The sequence below is a fragment of the Dermacentor albipictus genome, chromosome 1 (assembly GCF_038994185.2).
Source record: "Dermacentor albipictus isolate Rhodes 1998 colony chromosome 1, USDA_Dalb.pri_finalv2, whole genome shotgun sequence".
Lineage (NCBI taxonomy): Eukaryota > Metazoa > Arthropoda > Arachnida > Ixodida > Ixodidae > Dermacentor > Dermacentor albipictus.
Window position 1 is genome coordinate 95,074,578 of NC_091821.1, and position 26,436 is coordinate 95,101,013.

General features: G+C 46.8%; 1 protein-coding gene and 1 pseudogene across 4 annotated transcripts in view; both read right to left on the reverse strand.

The window, feature by feature from the left end:
* The window catches only part of Hasp (Hig-anchoring scaffold protein), an 810,838-nt gene that overhangs the window by 462,308 nt on the left and 322,094 nt on the right, over positions 1 to 26,436 (reverse strand). The gene's annotated exons all lie outside the window — the stretch shown is intronic.
* On the reverse strand, positions 24,921 to 25,092 carry LOC135902676 (U2 spliceosomal RNA; annotated as a pseudogene).

Below are 26,436 nucleotides of genomic sequence, written 5' to 3' on the forward strand. Positions count from 1 at the left end.
ACATCGGATAACATGTTGACGCCAATTACCAAATTTTTCTTCCACGTAAAATGCAATACCTCTCATAGCTAAATACTAAAGGAATGTTAAGTGTTTAGCGAAGCATCATACACAACTTCGCGCGTTGAATTTGCAGATATTCTTTTTTTTAGTCAAAATTTACCGATAGACACGGCGCATATATGCATTGCAAAAACTTGTAGACCCCTTTAACGCTACTTAGCTTGCGATATCCAAGTCGCAAAGTTTCTCGACTCACACGCTTTTGAAGAAGAAACTGTGGTTAAGGTATTGCAGCTGAAAGAAGCCGACTTATTCTTCAATACGTACGGCTCGAGCCACCTATACCCCAAGCATACACGAAGGGAACGAGCGCGCGCGGCAGCCGAGCGAGCCGGAGCGAGCGGCGTCCTGGCCGTGACGTCACTCGCGAGAGGGCGCCATTCTTCTTTCTCGGGGCTAATAGCCTCGCAACTGTCCGTCGCACGAGTGAGTCATACGCGCCGCGACGCCTCCTACAGAAGCGTGTGCTGCCCCGGTCGCCCTACGTTTCTTATCATTTCTACTGAGCATTCCCTATCACACGCTATCGGCAGGAACCAATGAAAAAAAAATAAAACGTTTAGCACGCGCATCGTGAGCATACTACAGCGCATACGCAGTGCATATCGAGCATTAACGTGCACGCATGCGCACAGAAAATCATAATAAATAAAATAATAATAAAGAACGGGGAGAAGGCAAGGGAGTGGTTTGGAATGGAACATGGATATTTGGAAAATACATACATCCTAGCTCGTATAGAACCCCACATTTTAGGAATGAAATGGGTCCTTGCTTGAGTGAGAGAGTAGCGCTTATTCATTCCAACGTGAAAAAAAAAAAATTGACGCTCGAGATGTTTTCTCCCGAGGTTCACCCGATAGCTGTTATTGCTTACGGCATCATTTCTTTTTGGAAGTAACGTTTTTGCTCGGAAATATTGTGCACGGAATGCTGAACTACTTAGACGAGCGAAATGTAAAGCTCCGCATCCGTCGTCATGAAAAACGGTCCACTCGCGCACCCTGTAATCACCGTTGCAGAATGCTATATGAGCGCGTTCCGAAATGCTGGGGCTATTGGTGGGGTAACGCCAAACCTAAATTATTAAAAATAAAGACCGCGCTGAAAGCAAACGACAACATGGGAATCTGCGAGGGCATAATAAACATAAGAGAAAAGCCTCCTCTTCCGCCATACGTTAAGCCGCTACATCGACTGTTTCTTTTCTTTTCTTGTTCTCGTTCTTTTTTTTGTGCGTGTGTGATTGTCAAGAAGTTCCGTAATCGATTGAGCAATGCACCAAAATAGCTTGCAAGGGGTTATTCTCGTGCTGTATGCATTCACCGAAAGATGACTCCAACGTGCCCGTATACCATGATGTCTATGGTACAGGCAGGTTACGGCTCTCAGTAAACATTTGCATCTCTAATAGCGCGAGCTCCAGTGCCAGGCACAGACCAAGCCTTCGGCTACACTATATGCCGAGCACAGCTACATCAAAGACCATCATTATACGCATCCGCGGGTGTGTACGCACAAGGACGTCTGCCGGTAGAAGATTTCTGGGGTTGTATTTTATAATGATACTTTACATTTTTCATTCTTGTTGTTTTACGTAATTTTGACTCACACGAAGCCGCGTTCCCGCTATGGCCGAGATCAGCCAATCGGCAGGACGGATGATACACGAAAGGAAGATAACTTGGAGAAAAAGAATGCATTTATTCGCTGATTTTGGGGACAAATACCTTGGGACTGATTTTATTCTCCGTATTTCGACTAAGTGGAAACTCTTTGCCACAGGACGCCTTCAATTCCGCAAAAGTATGCCGCGTGGTCTAAGGTTACCGGCTATAAAGCTAAGGAGAAAAATTAAATGATTTAAATGGTTATATAGCGATCATCGCTTCATTTATGAACAGTCCGTCACACTTGTGAGTTACGGCGGGCAAAACTTTCCGCTCTATCTCGAGTCGTCTAATTTTATCAACTGCAGACAGTCCTCGCCGAAAACACCCCAGTACCTGTATGCAAACTTCATTGATCGTCAGACATTCTGCAGACAAAGAAATGATCCGACACAGGCCAAATAACTTTGTTCTGAACTACACCTACGCCCTTTCACACAATGCAGCCGTCTCCCGGTATCCGCGGCGCAGACCCTCTGAGGCATGAAACACCGCATTCGAATTAGTGAGCTGATTGCGAGTTGAGGAGTGGCTCTCAGTTACTCCGGGCGATAGACGTGCGTGCTCGCTTCCATCCCCGTATAGCAGTCGGGTTGACGATCTTCGCCCCAGCTCCGAAAAACCGTGCGCAAAGAGGCTCAGGGAAAGGGGGGCGTCGCTCTCGGCCGTCAAAGCCGGTGCCGAATCACGCGGAGAGCGTCGGTGTGCGGGACTGCGGCGCCCGAGCGCCGATCCAATTAAGGAGCCCCTGGCATTCGACACGGCTCGACTGACAGCAAACGAGTTGCTCCCAGCAACGCGCGACTATGTGCTGCCATTCCAGAATTCGGTGGGCCGTCGCTCGGTATATATTTGGAAACTGAACTTCAGTATAGTGTGGACGCGGAAATACAGTGCTTGCAAGCACTTCTGAACAATCCTCCCTGCGCCCCCAAACCTTTCTTGGCGTTTTATTTATTTATTTTATTTTCACAATACTGCGGACATCTGTCCAAGCAGGAGGGGGCTACGTGAGCAGATACAAAAATAAGCAAACATACAATATATACAAGGGTTTCAGTCAACAAGATTCATCAAGTGGGTGGGTGTAACCAGTGGGAATTTCCAGGTAGGAAACCCCCACTGGTTACGCAGCAAACATACGCAAACATACAATATATACAAGAGTTACAGTCAACAAGATTCATCAAGTGGGTGGCTGTAACCAGTGGGAATTTCCAGGTAGGGCATTCCAATCATTGATTGTTTTCGGAAAGAATGAGTTTTTGAAAAGGTTTGTTCGTGCGAAGATCGGTTTTAAATACTGGCTGTGTTTGTGGCGGGAAATTCGAGATGTGTCCTTAATAATATAGTCACGCGGTTGTATGCCTAGTTTCCCGTAATAAAGCTGGCGAAGGAAGTTTAATCTAGCAGTTTTTCTTCGATCAGTTAGTGGTTCCAAGTTTGCGGCTTCCAGCATACTCGTTGGAGAATCACGTCGTTTGAAGCGCTTATAAATGAAGCGCGCGGCTAACCTTTGAATTCTTTCTAATTTTTCAATACCTACCACTGTGTGTGGATCCCAAACGATACTCGAATATTCTAAGAGAGGCTTAACGTACGTTTTATAAGCTTTTAATCTTAATGAGGATGTGGAGTCACCTAACTTAAATTTTAGAAATCCTAATCTTTTTCGGGCTGCACAGGTTATATTGTCTATGTGAGGCACCCAGGATAGACGTGAAGTTAAAGTTATCCCCAAGTATTTGCAGTTTTCTACTTTCCTAATCTTATTATCCTTTATTTTGTACAAGTATTCTAGCTTTCTTAACTTATTTGTAATACACATATGCACTGTTTTCTCATAATTAATAATCATATCCCATTCATTGCACCATTCTGCCAACCTATCCAAGGTTTTTTCCAGAAAAAGCTGATCAGAAACAGTTCGAATGTTGCTAAATATAATACAGTCATCTGCAAACAATTTGACGCGAACAGGTGATTCCACAATTTTAACTAGGTCATTAATATAAATATTAAACAGTACTGGACCCAGCACCGATCCCTGAGGTACGCCTGAAGTTACCCCCAAAAACCGGGAGCATGATCGATTTATTTCCACATACTGCTTACGACCAGTCAGGTATGAATTTACCCAGTTTATGATCTGTAGGGGTATTCCGAGAAGTTTCATTTTATATATTAGTTTCGAATGAGGGACTCTGTCGAAAGCCTTAGAATAATCTAAGAAAATAGCGTCAACTTGACCGCCCTGCTGCTTCCCTTTTTTTTCCGAGTTCGGCACACTAACAGTTTCAGCGCAGAACATTGTGAAAAGGCCGCTTTTAACCTGCATTTTCATAATAGTTTCCATTTAACTATGTCACCTTTCAAAGGCACACAAAGGCACACAGGTACGCCGACAGTAATTTGGCAACACTTGATAAAAAAGAAGGTAAAATAGTTTTAACTTGCCTGACCGTAAGGTATGCATAATGTACTTGCCGTTTCACGCGCACATAAACTCGTGCCGCCGTTGAAATATGATAGGGCGCCGAACAGTAAATCCATTTTCACACGTCACTTTATTTTCTTCTTTGGTGTTGGGCTGCTGAGCAAGAGGTTGCGGGATCGAATCCCGGCCACGGCGGCCGCATTTCGATGGAGGCGAAATGCGAAAACATCCGTGTACTTAGATTTAGGTGCACGTTAAAGAACCCCAGGTGGTCAAAATTTCCAGAGTCCTCCACTACGGCATGCCTCATAATCAGAAAGTGGTTTTGGCACGTAAAACCCCATAATTTAATGTTAATTTTCTTCTTTTTCTTTAAGGCGAACGCCTTATATGCCTCATGAAGCGCAAAAAAACCGGCGAACATCAAGCGTTAGCACCGGATGGCAAGAAAACCCACGTAACCAAGTGATGACGTCACGTTCCCGGCGCTGGACCTGCTGCGGCTGTCACTGCGAAATCCCACGGTGAACAGCCGTGGCAACGGACGGACGGCGTGGCACACACCCAAAATATTGACGTTGCCCAGTTCACAAATAGCGTTGACCCACGTTCAAAACCGACCTGGCCCACTTCGAAAATTGACTTGACTCACCCTTAAAATTTGGGTGGCCTACCACTAAAGTTGACTTTGCCCAATTTAGAAAACGAGATGACTCACGTTCAAAACCGGCCTGGCGCACTCCTTAAATTGACTTAGCCCAACCCCAAAATTTGGGGGCCCACCCAACATTGGCTTCGCCGAATCCGAAAATTCACTTGTACCATGTTCAAAACCGACCTGGCCCACCCTCCAAATAGACTTTGCACAATTCAAGCACATGACCAATAGAAAGGTATCGGGTGGAAGAGTCATACTGCTTTCGCATTCTATGCACATAAAGATGCTTAAGTGCCTCCTGTAACTTTTTTCTTGTCCTGTCAATCAAAACGGGAGGGGTGGGGTATAGTCATTGTCATTGTTAGGGGGGGGGGGGAGGTAGTCGTTGAGGGGTAGCCAACGTCCTCTAGACGTTTTATTTTATGTCTTGAGTTACGAACTTCCTCTTTGACTTTGCGTGCACCTCCTTCCTTGACTTCCTTAGTACTACACTTATCTTTAGATAATGCTTTTGGCTAAGGGTTTAATTGAAACGAAAAATATATGCTGAGTATTATTTTGATAAGAATAATGATGATAGTAATAATCAATCAATCAATTAATCAATCAATCAAAGGTGTTTATCAAAGTGCAAAGGAGCGACCTCGAGGGTCTTGGTGCAGGCGCACTCGGCAAAAGAGTGCACAGGAAAAACAGTGCAAGCCCACAGACACACATACACACATACACATGCAAACACACATAAAAAATTAATAATTTCACAAATACAGATGTTTAACTGAGCATAAAATGTGTGCACGAAGAGAATACAAAGCAAAAGTGGACAAACAGAAAAGGATTACAGAATGACGGAACACACAACAGATATGAGAGTTTTTGTTCAGTTATTGAAATTCCTCTGCAACTCCTTTCAGGAAAATATTAAAATTAGGTATGAATATATAAGGCACTCTGGATAGGCGTTCTATGTCGCCTGCACTCTATACAGAGGGTTAAAAAATCGGAAAGCTGAAAGCCCTACTGTTTCCTCGTGCTTTTCTGCGGAATGTAAAAGCGCACATTAGAAAGCAAGTGCGAGCAGTAGAAGCAGTAGATTTTTCCATGTATTAATTTTTGAAAAAAAAAGAACAACCAATTTGTTGTGTCTACAAGTGAGGGTAGGTAACGTGAGTGTTTGTGTTAGTTCTATGGAGACGGAAGGCTTTTGACAGAATCGATGTTGAAACATAGATGCGAACCTTTTTTTGCACACTTTCGCGAAGTTCACAATTTGACTCCACCCCTAACGATGAAGGCGTACTCAAGGACTGGAAGGCATACACTCTTATACAAAGTTACAAATGACCCAGGTTGTTTGAACTCTCTCGTTACCCGACACACTGTGCCGAACGTTCGAAGTGCACGCTGCCTCGTCTGTTGAGCGTGGGGCGAGAAACTCAGTGAGCTATCGAAGTAAACTCCAAGGTCCTTCATTCCCTGAGTTCTTGGCAGGAGAACGTCTTTAACGGTCTAGGTTAATAAGGTCCTGTTAGTCTTCCGCGTGAAGCTTACACCTTTCGTTTTTGATGCATTTATGACCAGCTTGTTTCCAGCGCACCATGAAGCAAAATTCGCAATGTCCTTCTGAAGAACGGCGCAGTCATTAACATTCTTTTACCACTTTGAAAAAGTTTCGCGTCATCAGCATATAACAAAACTAAAGATTTTAGAATGACTTCCGAAACGTCGTTCTCACTATACCGCGGCAGCCTCGGAACTGTCAGCATTTCGCCTTCGCAGGTGGACTCCCTCTCCCAAAGAAGGACCTAGCCAAACGTTATTTCGTCTAACTCACCTGACGAGAACCGGCCTATTAATCATGTCATGGGCTCTGCGTCGTTCGTGGGTTCTAGTCTCCCACATTGTCCAATTCGCCATCTTGTCAGTTATTCTGATTGGCTGACAGAATCTGCTGCGGCTTCTCTAATTGGACAAAATGCCAACATGGCGGAATTTGAGTTTCTAGAAAAGCGCCCCGTGTTTGGAACTGATTTCAGGCCCTTCCGAATAATGATGCACTCTAGCTACAAGTGTGAACGTAAAAAAAATAGAGTTACACCAAGCGATTTCGTTTTAAGATTGTGCTGCCCTACAATGTCATACAGACGGTGCTGGTGATGCTTGCTTCACGCGTAACTTCCTGCTTCGCAAACAAGTTCGTGTCATCGGATACAAACACAGCATAGGCCAATTTCAGGAATGTAGTAAACTCAGTGCACATGGTTGACAATAATAGCTTCAGAGTTGAATATATATGGGCTACGAATCGATTAATAGTACAGAAAGAATATAGAGTTCATGTGCGGAAGGTAGCGAAGGCGAGAGAGAAACCACTCGCTGATCTTCTAGCTCTAAGTTGTAACGACTGGAGTAACTACAACGTAATGACTGAAAAGGCCAGGGGTGCTATAACGTAAAACTATTCCAAATTTTTCTATTCCATTTCTGCAATCAGCCCTCCGCTATTGGTCACGAACTTTTTAGGCCACCCCTACTTCACCTGTCTGTCACGCGACGTCCCGAAAACCGCAATAGCTCCCCATCTCATATGACGTGTACACACTGATTATGCTTAATTTGACAAAAAAAAGAAAAATTGCTATTTCTTATTCGACGCCCTTTCGCCGTTAGCCTTCTGCAATTGGTCAAAATTTTCGGGCTGCACCCACTTCACCTGCCTGTTGCGCGACGTCACAAAACCGCAAAAACTCGACCCGTCAAAGTGATGTGTACGCGTGAAAGATGCATTAATATGCCGAACAAAACTGAATTTTCTTCTGAATAATCGCAGGCTGCCCCGTTCTGAAAGGAATAAAAGATGGCTGCCGCTGATCGCTCAGGCACCGGCTATCTCGCTCCTGCCGGAGAGCATGGGTTTATTTGCGTACGATAAAATTTTTGCGTGGCCCTGTAACGTTTTCAAGCACTTTCGGCACGTTTACGGCCTCGCTCTGCCCACTTTTCTTTGACGAGGATCCGTATTAGCTGCAATCTTAACCTTCCGTTGCGTGCCGCCGCGATTTTCGACGAGCCACCGCAAGCTAGTAAGGGAAAATGGACCAATCGCAGACGCCGGTACCACCCTCTTCATCAGGTTATCGATTTTCAGTGCAGTGGCTCGGCCCCATCGAATCCCTCTCCACTTGAGCGTGCTCTTCGCCTCTTGTCAGCCAATTAGATAAGAAAAGCAGCTCAGCGGAGGCAATGTTATTCGTTTGCAAAGCAAATAAAAGTGACCTCCTGTAAACGAGGAGACCATTTGATTGGTCTTTTCAGACTACCCTGCGGGTAACAGCCCGGTGCTTGCGTGGGTGCTTAGTTTTATAATATATAATTTTATAATATATATATAATAATAGTTTTACGTTATACGGCCCCAGCAGTCGCAATAAAGAAAAGCAATAGCGTTCATATAAGATAAAAAATAGCCTTCGTGTGGGAGAACTAGTAGATTCGAGACTTCACTGCATGTAAGAAGACAACGTAACTAGAAGAACCGACAAGAAGCAAGAACTGGGCATGGAGCGCGAACCGTCTACACGCTATATATTTGGTAGGGCGCCGCTGATCCTCTATAGATACCATCCTAAACGTCATGATAGACGTCCTCCGGTCTACCTTCGTCAGTATTAATGCTTTGAGAGCGTTAGCCAGTGCATATTCTGGCAGATGACGACAGATGTGGAGCATTGTAAAACCTCAGACGCCACCGAGAACGTAAACAAAGGAACACTAAATCCGATGGTATACTTACCTATGCTATCTACGGTGCCGATGCTGCCAGATTAGATGTCGTCTCTATGCAAGTAGTTGGAAGAATAAAAAAAGCGGGCAATCCGTTAAGCGAAATGATTACCAAGGAGGGCAAGAGTAAATATAGTCATTTTGACTGCCCAGAAACTGGCTAGGTCCCATGTTCTACTACAGCGTGGGGCACTAGCTTTATACGTGAATATCTGATTCTTAGCACTAAAACTGGAAAAATTGCGGAACCAAAAAGTGATAGCATCAACACAAAAATTGACTCGCCATATCCTGTCCTGCGAAGCTGTTGAAATCCACCAGTATAACTGCTGAGGGGGGTATGCAATCCTTCATTGCTTTAGAGTAATTATAGTAATGGAAATTTAGAGTAATAGTAGTAATGGGAGTAAGGATAATTTAGACAGCACGGCTCCGCCCATAGCGGTGCTGCAACAACACTGCAATCAGCTCTTAGGCTGATTCTTTTATACGAAAGGCTAGGTACGTCGCTCCCCACGTCACAAACTGCCATCTGCCAGGCAAGTTGCACGATCGGCGCAACCTGCCAGTAATTTTACCGGGAAATACAATAATCTTTACCGGGAAACATACGCAAGGAGCACTACGTACTTCGCATTGTTATCAGGAGCGCCTTATTATAAATTATGTGGTTCGGATGATTGTTTTGTGCTTGTTCTTTATTTAAACGTATGCTGTTGTGTATGTTGTATGCGTGGATTCCATAGAATGTATGCGCTGTTCACTTCACTTTGCTGACTGCTTGAAGCCTCCGCCTTACGCGGGTGCGAGCCACTGCTCCTGGCCCTGCACTGCCGCCGGGAGCGGCCTGCATTTTTACTGACGGGCGCCGACACGAATATGCCCGCCAACTAGAGGCTAACAGCTTTGATGTAAAACGGCTCGACTTCAGCTTTACTGCCCGCCAGTCACGTGTTCACGGCATGCTCCATGCCGAAACTTCTGGTGATGCTAACTTTTGTTGAGTGCTTGCGGCCCAAGCGCACGGCGATCAGCAGGAATGCTTGAGTCATTTCACGGTCTTTTGGTGTCAGCTCACGCTTTCGGCCAGCGACGAGGATCTCTCGTGGCAAATAGTAGCCACCAAAGGTCAACAAATAGGCAAAAAACGCGTCGGTGGTTGCTCTCGGTGTATGTAATTAATCAGCGATGAGCTAGTCGCCCCCCCCCCCCCCTTCCCTTTGAAGCTTGCCCTTCGTTGCGGTCATGGACAGCAATAGAGCGAGAGAAGCGAGTCTCGCCAAAGCCGGCTTTCGCCGCTGCGAGGTTCGGACGCGTGCGGAGTGCGACCGCCGATCGAATCTCGCGGCAATCCAATTACGCAGGAAGAGTGCACGCACACAACTATGCGCCCCGCTGTGCACTCAAATGCTAAATGAACTTCGACAGCGGTCCCCGTCGTGTGCAAACGGACGCAACAGGGTACGATTTCGCATATCCGGATGGCGTTCCCTTGGAGCGTGCCTGATAGAGTTCTCCGTGCGGTTACAGAGATCTGCATGCGTATGCAGGGAAAACGTTGCGCACTCGGGCGCTTATAATTGGCATTCGGTGGCACGAGAACCGAGGGGAGGTGTAGTGTTATGTTCTATCTCTCTCTTTCTATTTCTTTCTCTCTGTCTCTTTGTTTATCAGTTTGCCCTTTTCGTTTTTTATTGGGACGAACTCGGTACGGGCGGGCACGTCCGCGGAGCGGCGATGCTAATGAGCGCGAGACGTGCAGCGTTGGCGCTCACGAAGTGGCGATTACAAACTTCTAAACTATTTATAGCCACCGTATAGCCTAGCCAGCCTCATCTGTGCTTCTGCGGCAATCAGTAATTTGGGAATGAACGCCATTTACGATACGACCGAGTTCTTTTAACCGGACAGAGAATAAAAATTCACGTCAATCCCAGGCCTGAGAAAGTGGGGGGGGGGGGGGGGGTATGCGAAACTGGTGAGGGAGGTATGCGATGCTTGTAGAGTAATGGTAGCAATCGTAATTGTTACAATGTAATTGTAATTGGTAGCGTTGGGATATGTCATTAAATATAAATAAGACTCTTCACGTCACCTTCACAAGAAAATGAGCTAATCAACCGTATAGGTATAGAATTCATGATTCAACTCTAAACATAAGCAAGGAAATTAAATACCTAGGTGTTTTTTTTACTTCTGATTTACGATGGCACAAGAATGTTCACTATATTGGAAATAAAGCAATGTCAGTTTCGGGATTCTTGCGGCGCAATTTTATTCCTTTAGCGAAGAACTTAAAGACGCAGTTGTATTTCAGTCATGTACGTTCAATACTTGAATATGAAGGTGTTTGTTGGGACCCACACACATCTGAGATTACAAGTAAATTAGAAAAATCCGGAAAGTTAGATTTGTTCTTGGTAGCTATAGCCGGTATCTTAGCACGACAGAAAGCAAACTTAAACTTAAATGGCAAGAGTTGAAGGATCGTAGAAGGCATATCAGATTAAAATTTTTCCACGATATTTATTATTCTAAAACAGGTATAAACCGCCAACAATATATCCAGGCACCACATTACATATCTAAGCGACTTGACCACGGTTTGAAGGTCAGGGAATTTTCTTGTAAGGATGACGTCTTCCGTTATTTTTTTTTGTTAGAACTGTTCGAGATTGGAATAGTTTGCCATCGAGCATTGTATACATCACAGAAAGTGATGCTTTTTTCCACGCATTGAAATAATTTGTTCATGTATTCATTCAAGTTTGTAACCTCCCTGCTGTAATGCCCTACGGGGCGATGCAGGTAACCAATAAATAAAGAAAATAAATAAATTTACAGTAATAGTAGTAATAGGAGTAATGGTAGTAATAGGAGTAATGGTAGTAATGGGAGTAATGGTAACTTTGACATCCCGCCGTCGCCCATAGCGGAGCTTCAACAGCATTGAAATCAGTTACTAAGCTCGTTCTTTTATATACAAAAGGCTAGGGACGTCATGGCGTGCTGTCAAAATTACCATTACTACCACTGCTCCATAACAATAAACCGATGCATACCCCCTCAACAGATGTAGTGGTGGTCTTCAACAGCTTCGCTGGACATGCCCTTTCGCAGGCCGGGTATGGCGAGTCAACTTTTCTTTTTTTTTTAAGTAAGGGTAAAAATTTCAGATGTGACCGAGACATTGCATTTAGTGAGCGAAACCAAGCGGCTACATAACACGAGCTCCCCATCGTGCAACTGGGCTTCGTTGCGCTTCTCTGCGGAACACACCCGCGGACTGGGTGGTCCCAAACTACGATAGCATCGTCTGCATGTCCGCTATGGTAACTTTCCTACAGCTGCCACAGTTGAAGTAGCGGTCTGGCACCCGAGCAAAGAGTAAATCACAGCCGTTCACTTGATTGGTCGATGGCGTGCGCCCGGGGGCTGGTGGGGAGACTGCCATTAATAACGAGATCAAGCAACTAAAACACGAGAACGCACAGTTGAGGATTTTGCTAGCACGTATGAGCGATGAAATCAAAATTCTCAAGGAAGCAAAACACCAAATAAATCAGGTAACTCCCGCTCCACAGGCGAGCACGAAAGAGCCATTTGAAATTCCGGACAATAAGATGGACGAAGGGCATGACCCCCCTCCACTCAAACGCAAGGCCCAAGCCATCAGTGATAAACAAGATAACGCAGTGGTAGATGAAGCATTAGCCGATATTCAAAAGAGACTAGCAGAAATACAAAAGTCAAATGAAAAACGGGACGAAACGATGAATCAAATGGCTAAGGCAATAGCAGCAATTATGAGTAGATTAGACATCCTAGAGGCAAACCACTCACCAGGTAATGGACTCCCCTCCGTTGCGTCAGAAGCACCACAATCCTTACCCACTTCACAACCACATAATTATATAAGATCAGCTTCTCTCCAACCTCCCGTCTCCCTCCCATGGTCGCACCCGAAATGAGGCGCGCTAAAGAATGGTTCAGGATATGGCAGTGGAATTGTAGAAGTTACGAAAACAAAAAATCAGTTTTGCAGCAGTATTTGAAAGACAAGGATACACCGGACGTCATAATTCTGCAGGAAACACACGGGATTGCGAAGCTAGCAGGATACAGATCTTTTGGCTATGCCGAAGGGGACACCAGGGCATTAACTACGCTGGTAAAAAGAAACATAACTTGCATGCAGCACAACACAGGCATAACGCACATTGACAATATTTTATTGGAACTCATCCCACAGAAAAGACAGGACATAGCTTATTTATTCTCAACATTTATAGTAACTCCATGCTACATAAACACAAATTCAAGAACCTATTCCAGAAAACACTCAGACTTGCTGGAGAAAATCCGGTAGTTATAGGAGGAGACTTCAATGCCCCACACACCACGTGGGGATACTTATATACCAGAGCAAAAGGAAGGGACTTATGGAACGACTCGCAAGAATTAGGCCTCACGCTCGTCACAGACCTCGCCACTCCAACCAGAGTAGGCACGGCGCTAAACAGGGACACAACCCCAGACCTAACCTTTACCAAGAATATTGAAAAGGCGACGTGGCACAACACACTGGAAGATTTGGGTAGTGACCACCGCATATTAGAGTTACACGTCAGAGAAGGGCCGAATAGACCCAAGGAACGACAGATCAAATTAGTAGACTGGGAACTATTTCGTAGAACGCGAGAGAAGACACAGCAACGATCAATCGCAGACATAGAACAATGGACTAAGCAGCTCAGTGATGACGTCAAAGCTGCCACAAAAGTAGCACCACCTGAATCTAACTTGGATAAATACGACAGCAGACTTCTCCACATGTGGGAAGCTAAGCAGTCGCTTCAGAATAGACTTAGCGGTCAGAAGCATAACAGAAAGTTAAGAAAGCGCATAGCACTCCTCAACAAAAAAATAGAAGAACATGCTAAGCAATTGACCAAACAACAATGGGACGAGATATGTAATTCCATGGACGGACAATTAAGCACCGGCAAAACGTGGCACATGCTCAGGTTCCTGCTTGACCATGACAATAACAAGAAAAATCACATGCAAGCCATTAATAAGTTAATACACGCATATGAGGGTACAGAAGAGGAATTTCTCAATGAATTACAGCAGAAATACTTACAACAGGCACCCCCTTGCATCTATCCTATCTACAGCGGGAATACAAACGCAAAATTAGACGAGGAACTCACGGAGGCAGAAATCCGCGCGGCCCTACAAAAGTTAAACACCAAATCCGCCCCAGGCCCGGACTGTATAACCAACAAGACTCTCAGGAACCTGGATGATGAATCGATAGCCAAACTAACAGAATACATAAACGAGTGTTGGGTAAAGGGAGAGGTGCCAGCTCAATGGAAGAAAGCGACGATACCGGTTATTCCAAAACCTGGTAAGAAGCTTGAGATAGACAACCTCAGACCAATCTCCCTAACATCCTGCGTCGGAAAATTAATGGAACTTGTAATTTTAAACAGAGTAGACAACTTCTTAGAGGATAATAACATATACCCAGATACAATGATAGGATTTCGCAAAACTCTTTCGACACAAGATGCGATGCTCCAACTTAAGCATCAGATAATCGATTATAACACGCGCTCGACAAGGGCCATCTTGGGCCTTGATCTTAAAAAAGCTTTCGCTAATGCCAACCACGCAACCATATTGGAAAACATCGAACGGATAGTAGTAGGGCAACGGACGTATAACTACATCAAGAGCTTCCTATCAGACAGGAAAGCAGTCATCTCCGTCGGAGGGCTCAAGTCGCCCGAGATCGACATAGGGGGGGCCGGCACGCCGCAAGGTGCTGTCATTTCGCCGATGATGTTTAATCTCGTCTTGATGGGACTCCCCGAAAAATTAAATCATATAGAGTCCCTGAATCACACAATCTACGCGGACGATATTACTATCTGGACATGTGATGGCAGCGACGGATCAATAGAACAACGACTCCAGACTGCAATTAACACAGTAGAGGAATACCTCATAGGAACAGGCCTCACATGCTCTGCAGAGAAATCTGAACTTCTATTGTACCGCCCCACACTTAGAGGCTGGCCTCCCAAAGGATACGACAGAAACAAGGCTCATGAGGAAATCAAGCTACACACCAAGAACGGGCGGAATATCCCAATAGTCAACCAGCTCAAAGTGCTGGGTCTGGTAATCGAGAACAAAGGCACAAATAGGGAAACCGTAAAGAAGTTAGACACAAAGGTAACAAACACCATGAGATTAATCAAACGAATTACTAACAAGCACCAAGGTATGAAGGAAGAAAGTATCATACGGCTTATACAATCATTCGTAATCAGTCAGATCACATACATAGCAGCCTTCCACAATTGGTTTGCAGCTGAAAAGCGTAAAATTAACAGCATGATAAAAAAAGCATACAAACTAGCTCTAGGGATTCCCATCAGTACGAGCACGGATCTCTTGCTAAAGTTAGGACTCCACAACACACTGGACGAACTCATAGAAGCACAACAAACATCTCAAGCAGTGAGACTAACTAAAACCAAAACGGGACGGCATATACTAAGCAAACTAGGAATGAATTATCACAATCTATACGGGGAAAAGAGGACGATAACGAGAGAAATTCGTGACAAACTCCTAGTACCAAATATACCCAAGAACATGCATCCAGGTTACAACGACGGCAGACGCAAGAGTAGAGCAGAGAAAATTATCCGAAGCTTTGGGTCAGACGACAGAGCAACCTTCGTAGACGCGGCTGAATACCCAGACAGAAATAGCTATGTAGCAGTAATCGTAGATCACACCCAAAAACCCCTTACAAGCGTATCAGTTAATACCAAACATTCCGAGACCGCAGAGGAGGTAGCCATTGCACTAGCATTGGTCTCCACGAATGCTCAGTACATCATAAGCGATTCTCAAGCGGCCATTAGAAATTATGCAAAAGGTAGGATCTCTCCTGAGGCATGGCACATTATCAGAGTCAATGAAGCAAAGTTCTCCAATGCAGAGAAGAACGGCAGGCAATTGCTCTGGTTCCCAGCGCATACGACTCCAGACATTCCCGCAGTCAACCTCAACGAGGTAGCACACCGCGAAGCTCGAGGTCTTACTCGCCGAGCTGAGCAAAGAGTGACTTCCATCGGTCAGGAGAACGCGGAGGAGGAAATCTGGAGAGAAAAAGATATATTAACAAGATTTAGTGATATTACCAAATTCTATCAAAATCGGAGGCGAGTATTACCACCGCCTCACACTAAACTGAACAGAGCTGAGTCCGTTACTTGGAGGCGACTACAAACAGAAACTTATACGAGTCCCGTGCAACTAAAAACTTTCTACCCCGATATATACGAGAGTGATATGTGCAAGCTATGCAAGTCTGTTAGAACCACCCTTCAACACATGTTGTAGGGATGTGAAATATACCAAAATAAAATGGCAGTCTCCCCAGAAAATCTACGGCCGCGGTGGTTGGCCGTGCTGTTCAGCTCAGAACTCCAAGGCCAACTTTGGGCCGTCCAGCGAGCCAAGGAAGCCGCACGGGAGCAGCAGCTCCCAGTGGCCATCTAGGCGGCCCCAGGCCCGGGCCTCCCAATCGCCGGATTCCAAATAAAGTTATCACACACACACACACACACACACACACACACACACACACACACACACACACACACACACACACACACACACACACACACACACACACTTGATTCATACTTTATTCAATGTGTTGCCTTCTGCTACTGCATTCCGAGCGTAGTTTTGAAAGCGCCCGCTAGTTGGCGATCAGTGGCGCATATATAGACGGTGCATTACGCGTATGTGCTTTCAGGTTCGTTTTGGAAATGTAACGTAGCTTTCATACGTAGCAGTACACAGTTCGTCCTCTGGATCTTTGTCCAGGATCGACTGGTGTCTGCATGGTACTCCGCGAAGCACGTGGAACCGTCAATCTCGTGACAATGCCTTTGAACTAATCAGGCGCTGACACAGCTTATAGGCGGCTACAGACAACTTCGCCATCTGCCAGCTGTGAGCGAAACTGGTTTTTGTTTGGAAATGTTCATAACAAGCTTTGCAAGAGGCTAACAACTAAACGTGTTCAAGAATTCGTCTACGTACAATCAAATTTGATCATGGAAGTAGCCACAATTGATTCTAATGACTTGGACACTCAGCAACCTTTTTCTTAGGTATCAGATTAACAATTTTTTTCAGAAAAGAACAAGGTGTTTATCTCATTGTCTTGGCGTTGTCTGTGTAATCGTCGCATGTATTTAAGGATAATTATTTTTTATGGCTAGACTTGTGATCTATCTTTAAGGGAGCTTCATTTTTTTCTCAAAATTTTCAAGATTTCCTGAGAAAAACTTAAAAAAGAAACGGCTTTTTTTTTCGACCCGCTTAAAATTTCCGGATATTTTGCACCCCGACCCCAGTGTGCGTACCAAATTTTGCATCCCAAATGCACCATTAATATGTGACTTAGGACTTTTGTCCGTTTTGGATGTTCTCACAGATGTAATTTACAGAACTGCGATATCTAGCTGTTCTTGATGCACAGTTACGGATCTAATTTTCGCGCTTCTATCATTTTCTAGCTTGCCAATTTAGACATTTTCTTTGAAATCCAGGCCCTAAATCGAAATTACGCTTTGGACAGTCACTAGACATTACCTTTCTCTCTCAAACTCAATAATTTTAATTAATATCGGCCCAAGTATTATCTCAGAAAAGCATGTCTGCGTTTCATATGTATTTGCATAGGGGACTTATGAGTTGGGCCCGAGCTAAAGCTTCCTCAGGATTAAGTCATCACACACATAGCGCGGATTGCATTGTGGCGAACGCGACAATTGCAATGTTTACACCAAGTAGTTTGTGCAAGTGAGGATTACCCGAATGCGAGCTAAGCACGTACAGTCGCGTCTTGTAAAGCCACTCGGCATCTGAAAGTTGCATTTGGAGTCTCTAATTACGAATGCGCCTGTACTGTCGCTCCAAATCGCAACAACTGGCCCGCTAAGAGCTCCATGCGACGGCACACACGAGAGTTAATGCGTCCTTTTTAGGGAATGGTATAGAGACCAGTTGCGACGAGTCACCGTGCAACCCTCCAGCAGCGCCGTCAGTCAGAACGTTGCCCACTATGTAGCAGTGGGCAGGCAACCACTGATGCACAATGTTGTGGTGCGGACTGCACGCCTTGGCCTGTAGATGTGTTGCGCAAGCTGATCTTTTGCTTCTGGTGGCTTGAAGGAGATAAGTGCTGCTCAATCGCGTCTCGGCAGAACATACCTGCTTAGTGATTCATTTATAATGAAGGGGTTTAACGTCCCAAAGCAACACTGGGGCTGTGAGAGACGCCGTGAAGTAGAGCTTGGTTGGTTGGTTGAAAAACTTTATTGAGGTCCTGCAAGGTGCGCGTTAGCGCACAGCGGGCGACTCCCACGTCGGGACCGTCAGGCCAAGCCTGTCGGCCACTCTGCGGGCCTGCTGGACGGCCCAGAGTTGGTGGGCCAGGAGCAGGCTGCGGAGGGCCGCCTCCCACCTGGCCGAGGCAGTATCGGGCTAGTGTACGTTGCCTTTGCATGCGCTAGCGTGCATGGCTACGTCACCGCATGCGGGACAAGCGTCGTTAGAAAATACCTCGGGATAAATTGCGTGCAAGATGCTGAGATCAGGGTACATTTCCGTCTGCAGTAATCTGAGCGTAAAGCGAGGCCTATTAAGTTTGGGGTGGTGGGGTGGGTACACTCTTCGCGCAAGGTAAAGATGTTTAGTAATTTCGTTGTACGGGGCGGGCGCGTGCCTGTTCTCAGCATTCGTTGTCGCCGAGCAGTTGCCCGGAACCGGCGCGGTCCATTAGCGTGCAACTTAGACTCCTTGAGGTTGGGGGGAGCGCCCTCAACCTGTCCAACGTGTGTGGGAAACCAAATTAGCGCGTGGTGCTTGATACCGTCGTCGCTGCCACTCCGGAGCACGCGCACGGTTTGCTCGGAGACGATGCCACTCTCGAATGCTCCGATTGCCGACCTCGAGTCGCTGTAGATGACATTTCTCTCGCCGTCCAGCATGGCTAGGGCGATGGCCACTTGCTCCGTAATCGCCGGGTCGTTGCTGCGAACCGATGTGCAGTTGGTGACTCGCTGTTTGAGGTAGACGACGACCGCGGTGAAGGCACGGTCCCCGCGGTACGCCGCCCCGTCGACGAAGCAGACGCTGCGTGGATTGGCTTGAGAATAGTGGTGTCTCTTGCCTGTCGCATGCTGTGGTTGTGTTCGACACGGACATTTCTCGGGATCGGCGCCCTGGTGACGAGGTCGCTGATCTCGCGGGGCATCTGCCTCATCTTCTCGCTCACTTCAGCCGGTGAGTGGCCGAGCTCTCGTAGTACGTGTCTACCAGCCTCAGTGGTTGAGAGGCGCGCGACCTGGCACCGTTCGTGAGCTTTGGCCACCTCCTCGAATGTGTTGTGGACGCCGAGCTGCAGCAGGCGCTCGGTGGGCGTCCTGATCCGGATACAGAAGGCCCACTTGGTGAACTTTCTGAACAGGACGTTGAGCTTGTGCCACTAGGCTCGCTGCTAATTGTTCATGGCTGCAACGTAGGAAAAATGGCAGAGCACGAAGGCGTCGACCAGGCGGGTGAGGTTGTCTTCCTTGAGGCTGTGGTGGCGGTTGGCAACCCGCCGGAGCAGCCGAACCGCGTTGTCCGTGTTGGTTGCGAGCTTGAGCATAGCCTTGGCATTGGACCCATTGGACTCGTTGGCCATGCCGAGGACCCGTATGGAGTCAAGTCTGGGTACTGCATCGCCATCGCCGGTGTGGAGCTTGATCTCACTCTCGGTGATCGGTTTCCAGCCCTTGGGCTTGTGCCCTCGCCATGCAGGTCGGTAGAGGAGGAGCTCGGACTTGCTTGTGGAACACCTCAGGCCCATGGGTCGGAGGTAGCCGTTCAGTAGTGTCTATGGTTTCTTGCAGGGCGTGCTGGACCTGCCCGTACAGTAGAGGGCTGGCAATTAATTTCGACCACACGAGGGCCTTTACCGAGCTCCTAAAGCAATGTGCGGGATTGTTGTTGCATTACACCCCCGTGGGAAGACGCCCATCACGGCCGGGAATGGAACCCGGGACGCAGCAGCAGAACGCTGAGCTCAGCAACGACGTAGTGCTCGTCATCCACGACAACCCACGGGAAAGGAAACGACAGATGGGCTGAATAACAAAGACGTTTGCCGCTCACGCAGCGACGCTACCTGGCGTGGAGGAACAACGGGCAAGTAGCGATTCGCAAGGCAAACGTGCTACAGCAAGTATAACCAATGCAGAGACAAACGTTTGGACGTCCAGTGTGCCCATTAAGTTCCTAAATAAAGGAACCAATAGCGAGGGTGGCAGAATTCCATCTGTTTGGTCACGTCCTGTGACCCGAAGACTGGAGCGCTAGAAGCAATGCGTCCCAGTTTACATATAAGCAAGACAAAGAGTTCACAGAAAGTTGAAGACTTAAATTGATCAGCAGTGGCAGAATGAAGAAAGCCGGCTTGTACTTGTGACTAAAACATGAACAGCGCACAATGGAATTTGGTCTAGCGCATTACTCAAGCAAACACCTTGTGACGTATAAAGCGGGCAGCTAAACATAAACCAAAACAACGCCCCATTGTCCTACCTGTCATCAGAAATTAAAAATCACTCATTAAAATTTCGGGAAATAAAATTGGTAACTTAATTGTGTCATTATGCACAGTAGAAGGTACTCTTAAAGAGTAGGTAGCAACGCGCTTGTCTTGGTATCATCAGCCCCCAAGCTTCGTAGCCACGTGTGCCACCTTGCAGAGGTCAGGATTACTTACACGTGCCTCCGCCGTCGGAGCACCTGTCCTTGCAGCGTGTATCTGGGTGATGTGCGACATTTTGCCATGGGTGACAGGCATGTACAGTTAGCGGCCGACAGTGCCTGTGACTGCAGCAGCGCATCGTAGCGATAGGCTATACCCTCTCGAATGGCACTACGTGGCAGCGAACACGTGCTACAGCGAACACGCGCTCAGCTGGCATCCAGCTTCGACGGTGCCGTTATGGCATAACGATCTATGTAATGCTCGAATATAGATGAGGCCAAGCCTTCGATAACGGACTCTAAGCAAACACCAAAACTCTCTTTTTTTACTGCGACCGAGGTATAAACGTTCAAAAGTGGGCTTTCAATCGTGTAATGGTCGTCATGCCACCTCTTCATTCTCAAGGACGTCAAAAATTGGGCTAGTTGCTTCTGTATTATCCGCAATGTAACAGTGCGATTTTTCACAAAGGATATAAACCGAAGTTCTCGTCTCAAGTAGCGCTGTTACATTCTGGATCTTCATCCTCAGCATCACCCTCAATATGGCCAAGAAAAATAAAACATCACCGACCACCCCCACTGAAAGTAGAACCCGTGTCCCTTCTGCAATGCGCATTCTTTGTCAAACGTATACGGGCGTCGTTGCCTACAGCCTCCAGGCTGAGTACAGACTCCTCAAGGCAACTTCTGGGGTATAAATTTGAACGTGCCGTGGAATAGAAATAAATCTTGTGCTCACCTTCCAGACATCTGGAATGTCGCAGGAGCAATATGGAAAGTGCACCACACAACGGAACGACATATATGCATGGTGCAGACGCAAAGCAGCCTATATACCTTTAACAAAGGCTGTACATACGGTTGGGAGCCGTATGCACACTGCGCTATCCATAATGCGAATACTGCGCTATCACTCAGCTTTGGCGCTTGGCCGTTTGGGTGGAGACTTGTGCGTCACGCGAACACTGGGAGTGCTTGAGTCTGTGAATGTGTTTTGGAGACCACAGAAGACAATAGGATAGAGGACGATGACCAATTTGTGCACTACGCAGACTATGAAAGTGCTCGCCTCTCTGAATGTGTTTTGGAGGCCACAGAAGACAACACGATAGAGGACAAAGACCAATTTGTGCACCACGCAGACTCTGAGAGTGCTCGCGTCTGTGAATGTGTTGTGGAGGCCACAGAAGACAATACGATAGACGACGAAGACCAAATTGTGGACCACGCAGACTGTGAGAGTGCTTGCGTCTGTGAATGTCTTGGAGGCCACAGAAGACAATACAATAGACGCCGAAGACCAATTTGTGCACCAAGCAGACTGTGGGAGTGCTGACGTCTATGTATGTGTTTCCGAAGCCACAAGACAATAGGATAGAGCACGAAGACCAATTTGTGCACCACGCAGACTGTGAGAGTGCTCGCGTCTGTGAATGTGTTTTGGAAGTCACAGAAAACAATACGATAGAGAACGAAAACTAATTTGTGCACCACGCAGACTGTGGGAGTGCTCGTGTCTATGCATGTGTTTTGGCGGCCACATAAGACAGTAGGATAGAGGACGAAGACCAATTTGTGCACCACGCAGACTGTGTGAGTGATCGCGTTTGTGAATGTGTTTTGGAGGCCACAGAAGACAGACAGCACGATAGAAAATGAAGACGAATTAGAGCCCCACGCAGGCTGTGAGAATGCTCGCATCTCTAAACGTGTTTTGGCAGCCACAGAAGACAATACGATAAATGACGAACACGAATTTGTGACAGGCAGATTGTGAGGGTTCTCGCCTCTGTGAGTGTATTTTGGAGTTCACAGAAGGCAATACTATAAAGCAATGCAACTATAATGGAACTAGCCATAGCCGCTAAGGTAATGTCGTAAATGCTGCGTCTTTTTTCTTTTTGGCTAGGAACGTGCCCTAGTATGTTATTGCTCTACAGTAAGAAAAACAGCTAAACAATATGACGAATAGAGTTTGGTATTCACAGAAAGAGTAATACTATATGCATACTCACTGCATTATGTAAGAGTATTACCGTTTACGCTTCTGCATTGTAGAATTTAGAAGCCACCGGTAGCCAACGGACCTAGCATTTCTCTTTAGCGAATGGGCAAAGTAATACAGAAATACTTTTTGCAGAAAGAGGGTGGTCTAAACAAGCAAGGGAAGGAAAAGAGAGAAGTGAAGAAGTGACGCAACTATTTCCAAGCAACCGACCAGAGACACTAGACTTCTAAGAAAAAAGTAGCTCCAGAAAAACGGAACGAACAGAAAAAAAATGTGGCATGCATGTTTAATGACCATCGGCAGGATGCAACCGTACAAACAGATTGTTCCTCATGATGCACGCACGGAGAAGAGGGAGAAGGCACCTGAGCGTGTTCGGCCATTTCTTGCGCGAGCTTGTGTGCTTGTATTGTAGGCAGTTTCCCTTAGCGATCCCCCCTATCTCCTTTCGCCCTTCAAGGTAAACGTAACACGGGCGAAGATGTATTCAACGAGCTGGCCTGCAGGCTCCTGTCAGGGGTAATCACGGAAGCAACGCAAACATAGAAGCCAAGCAACAGTTAAGGTAGGCAAGGAAACTCCTTACGCCCCAGGCGGTTATTTCCTTCTGATGTCTCAGTCATGCTCCCCGCCTCCCTCTCCGTCCGTGTACGTGTGCGTTTGTGCGTGCAAAGTAAAGCCTCCAAGAGAGCCTGCTCTTGCTTAATGTTCTCGCCTCGATTCCTTGCGTCGCTCACCTCCTGTGTTTCAGAATATGGCGTCGTGTGCGCGTCGCCGTAGAAGGGATCCTGAGCTGAACGGCAAAGGGTGCTCAGATACACACACGCATATACGTACAAACCCCGAGCGATGCGCGTCAGGCTGCGAAACGGTATAAGCCTGCGGTAGCAGTATCGGAAGCAGCGGCAGCGGCAGCGCTAGCTTGGCCGGCTCCCGCCAAGGACAGCAGGAAATGGACAGCTTATTAATGAGGAGTGCAATGGAAGAGAAAAGTAGCTGGGGGATGGGAGTGGGGGCGAGAAGTGTGTGCTCGGCGCGGCCGCGTCACATGGTTTCTCGCGCGTCATAAGTCACGCCCGATTTTGGCGAGGCGCGGCGGAGAGAGGGCGATTCAACATAAATCACTCCTCGTGCGGGCCCACACACTTTTCTCGGGAGCCAACCGCGATGCGCATCTCTGGCGGATCCCTCACTGGGCGCACGTTGGTGCGGACGCGGTACATGAGTACTATACATGCACGAGGCCAATATCAGTCTGTGGTCATTAATCAACCGGAATTCGGTGATCACGCTGTGAAAAAATTTCCACCATCAGAAGGGGAGCCCATATGCGCGACCTACGTTTCTTTTCGGGCCAAGACCTCGTCAGGCTTTTTCGCCTTTAGTGTTTGCCTCCCGCAAGGAAATTTCGTATGCTTCTTGCAAAATGAAAATGTTTGCTTTTTTTGTTCTCACTTTTTCACCCTGTCCTCCAAATATAGTCGCCGCCACTAAATATGACGAATATTAGGCTCACTAATGAGAAAGTCGACCACTTTGTATCTTTTCTTTATTTCTTGTTTTAGCAAGAGACTGATGGGAAGTTGTACCCACAGACAACCGGTGCTTGAGTGCATACTCACGCTACGTCAGCCCACAAGACCAATACGATATGTCACATTTGGGCCGAGCCCCTTCACACGTAGTGCCGTAAAATTAACCCGCACAAAAACCAAACTACCGGTATTGACAAGCCGCAGCTTTCTTTAAGGCACCAAAAAATGCAGCATATGAAGTTCTTCACTCGTCCCAGCATCCGAGTGGTTGCTTATCTTATTGCGAAAGCATTATATGCCCCATTCGGCGAAAATCCGCAGGCGTGACCGAAAGGTGGTATCGAAAACGAGCAACGGCGCGAAGAGCAAAAACAAGCGAAAAAATGCACGGATTGACGTCAAGTTTCTCAAGAGGTTCATGTACACAAAGTCAATTAATAGCTTTGAAAAGACAACTTCGTAACTTTCAGTCTGGGTGGGAATCGAGCTCGGGCCTCTGGGGGGCGAGACGAACACGCTTCCCTGCTGTCACGGCGGCTCCAGGTTTCTGGTTGACTAAAGGTGTGCCTAGTGCGTGCGCCATTGCACACGTCACGTCGCAGCCATAGTGCTGACTAAAGGCACGGCCTAATGCGTGCGTCATTGGCCACGTGACGGCACAGCCAGTTGGCAGGAAGCAGCGCCACGTCATGAGTGTATCATGTGAGCGTGTTCATGGCGTTCCGAGGTCTACAAGGGTATAATGCTTTCGCATTCGCGCACGTAAACAGTCTTAAGTGTATCTACTGAATTTTTCCGTCTGCAAGTTCTTACACGCAGTGTGATCAACGCACGGCATCTCCTTTTACAGCGAAGCTGTATTTGGCTTGTTTCCAACATATCATTGGCCGTAGACCAAAAACCATGGGCCGATCCCGAAGATAGTACAATACCAGGCCGACCCACGGCGGAGTTGAAACAGGCTTCAAGCAGTCCACCAACTTGCAAAAATAAGTTCAAGATCTTGGGTCCAAATACAACCAGTATCAGATATTAAGCTGATAAGAACAGATAAGCTGATAAGAACAGAACACTTTGACCCGCGTCGACCATGTCTACGTTCGCACCGCCCTCTCTCTGTCGGCGTTCCAAGCGCTTCCGTATCCGCCTTTCCTTCCGCTCTCCCGTGGTGGCGGTCCCGTCGAAACGTTACGCGTGTCTAGCTTCCTCCGGCTCCTAGGGGCGGTCGTCCCGTCATCTACGCGAATGTATATATAAATCACGGTAAATGAGTCCGTCCGAATGTTCAAAATTCTGTGTCACCTCTGTGTCGTATGCTAAAAAGCTTCGCTGGTCATCCACCTTCACAGAGTGGAATGGCTCATGATTTTTTTTCACATCTGAAACAAGCGTAATAGGTTAGCTATTGCTAACGAATTTCTAGTTGTGCTCAGATAAAGCACAACTAGATACATTCGTTGCGACGTTTTACTATGTATTATCGGAGCTATGTGGAACACTATAGGGGAACTTAATGTAGTTTATAGCTGTTTATATAAGGTTCAGATAACCATTGAGGATGTATGTGCCAGCTACACTCTTCACTATAAAAACAGTAGCACATTTAGGGGTGCATATTTGTCACACAACAAAAATCGTCATCCGTCTTGTCCGCATTTCCTTTCTTTAACGCGGCGAGCCCGGTACTTTCCAGTAACGAACGGCATGCGGGTTATGAGCATGACATAGCATTCCCGAAAGGAAAATAATGAGCGCAGCGTTTTGAAGAAAGGAAATGCGGGCGAGACAGATGGCGATTATTGTTGTGTGGCAAATATACACTCCAAGGGATGTAAACTTTTCTTGGACACTTTTAAAACGGCTGCACCCTTTTGGGTGTATATTTGTCCCACGACAATAATCGTCATCTGGCTGGCTTGCGTTTCCTTTTCTGAAAACTCGGCGCTCGCTACTTTCCTGTCGAGAATGCTGCGTCACGCTGAAAACGCGCATGCCGTTCGTGACTGGGAAGTACCGGACTCGCAGCGTTAAAGGAAGAAAACACGGGCAAGGCACATGACGATTATTGCACTCCTAAAACGGTTGCACCCTTTGGGGTGTGTATTTGTCTCACAACAATAATCGTCATCTGCCTTGCTGGCGTTTCCTTTCCTGAAAACTCGGCTCTGGCTACTTTCCTGTCGAGAATGCTGCGTCACACTGATAGCGCGCATGTCGTTAGGGACTGGGAAGTACCGGGCTCGCAGCGTTAAACAAAGGAAACGCGGGCAATACAGATGACGATAATTGTTGTGGGACAAGATACGCCCCAAAGGGTGTAAATTTTTCTAAGAGGGGAGTGTTACACTCTTAGAAAAATTTACAGCCTTTGGGGCTTATCTTGTCCCACAACAATAATCGTCATCTGCCTTGCT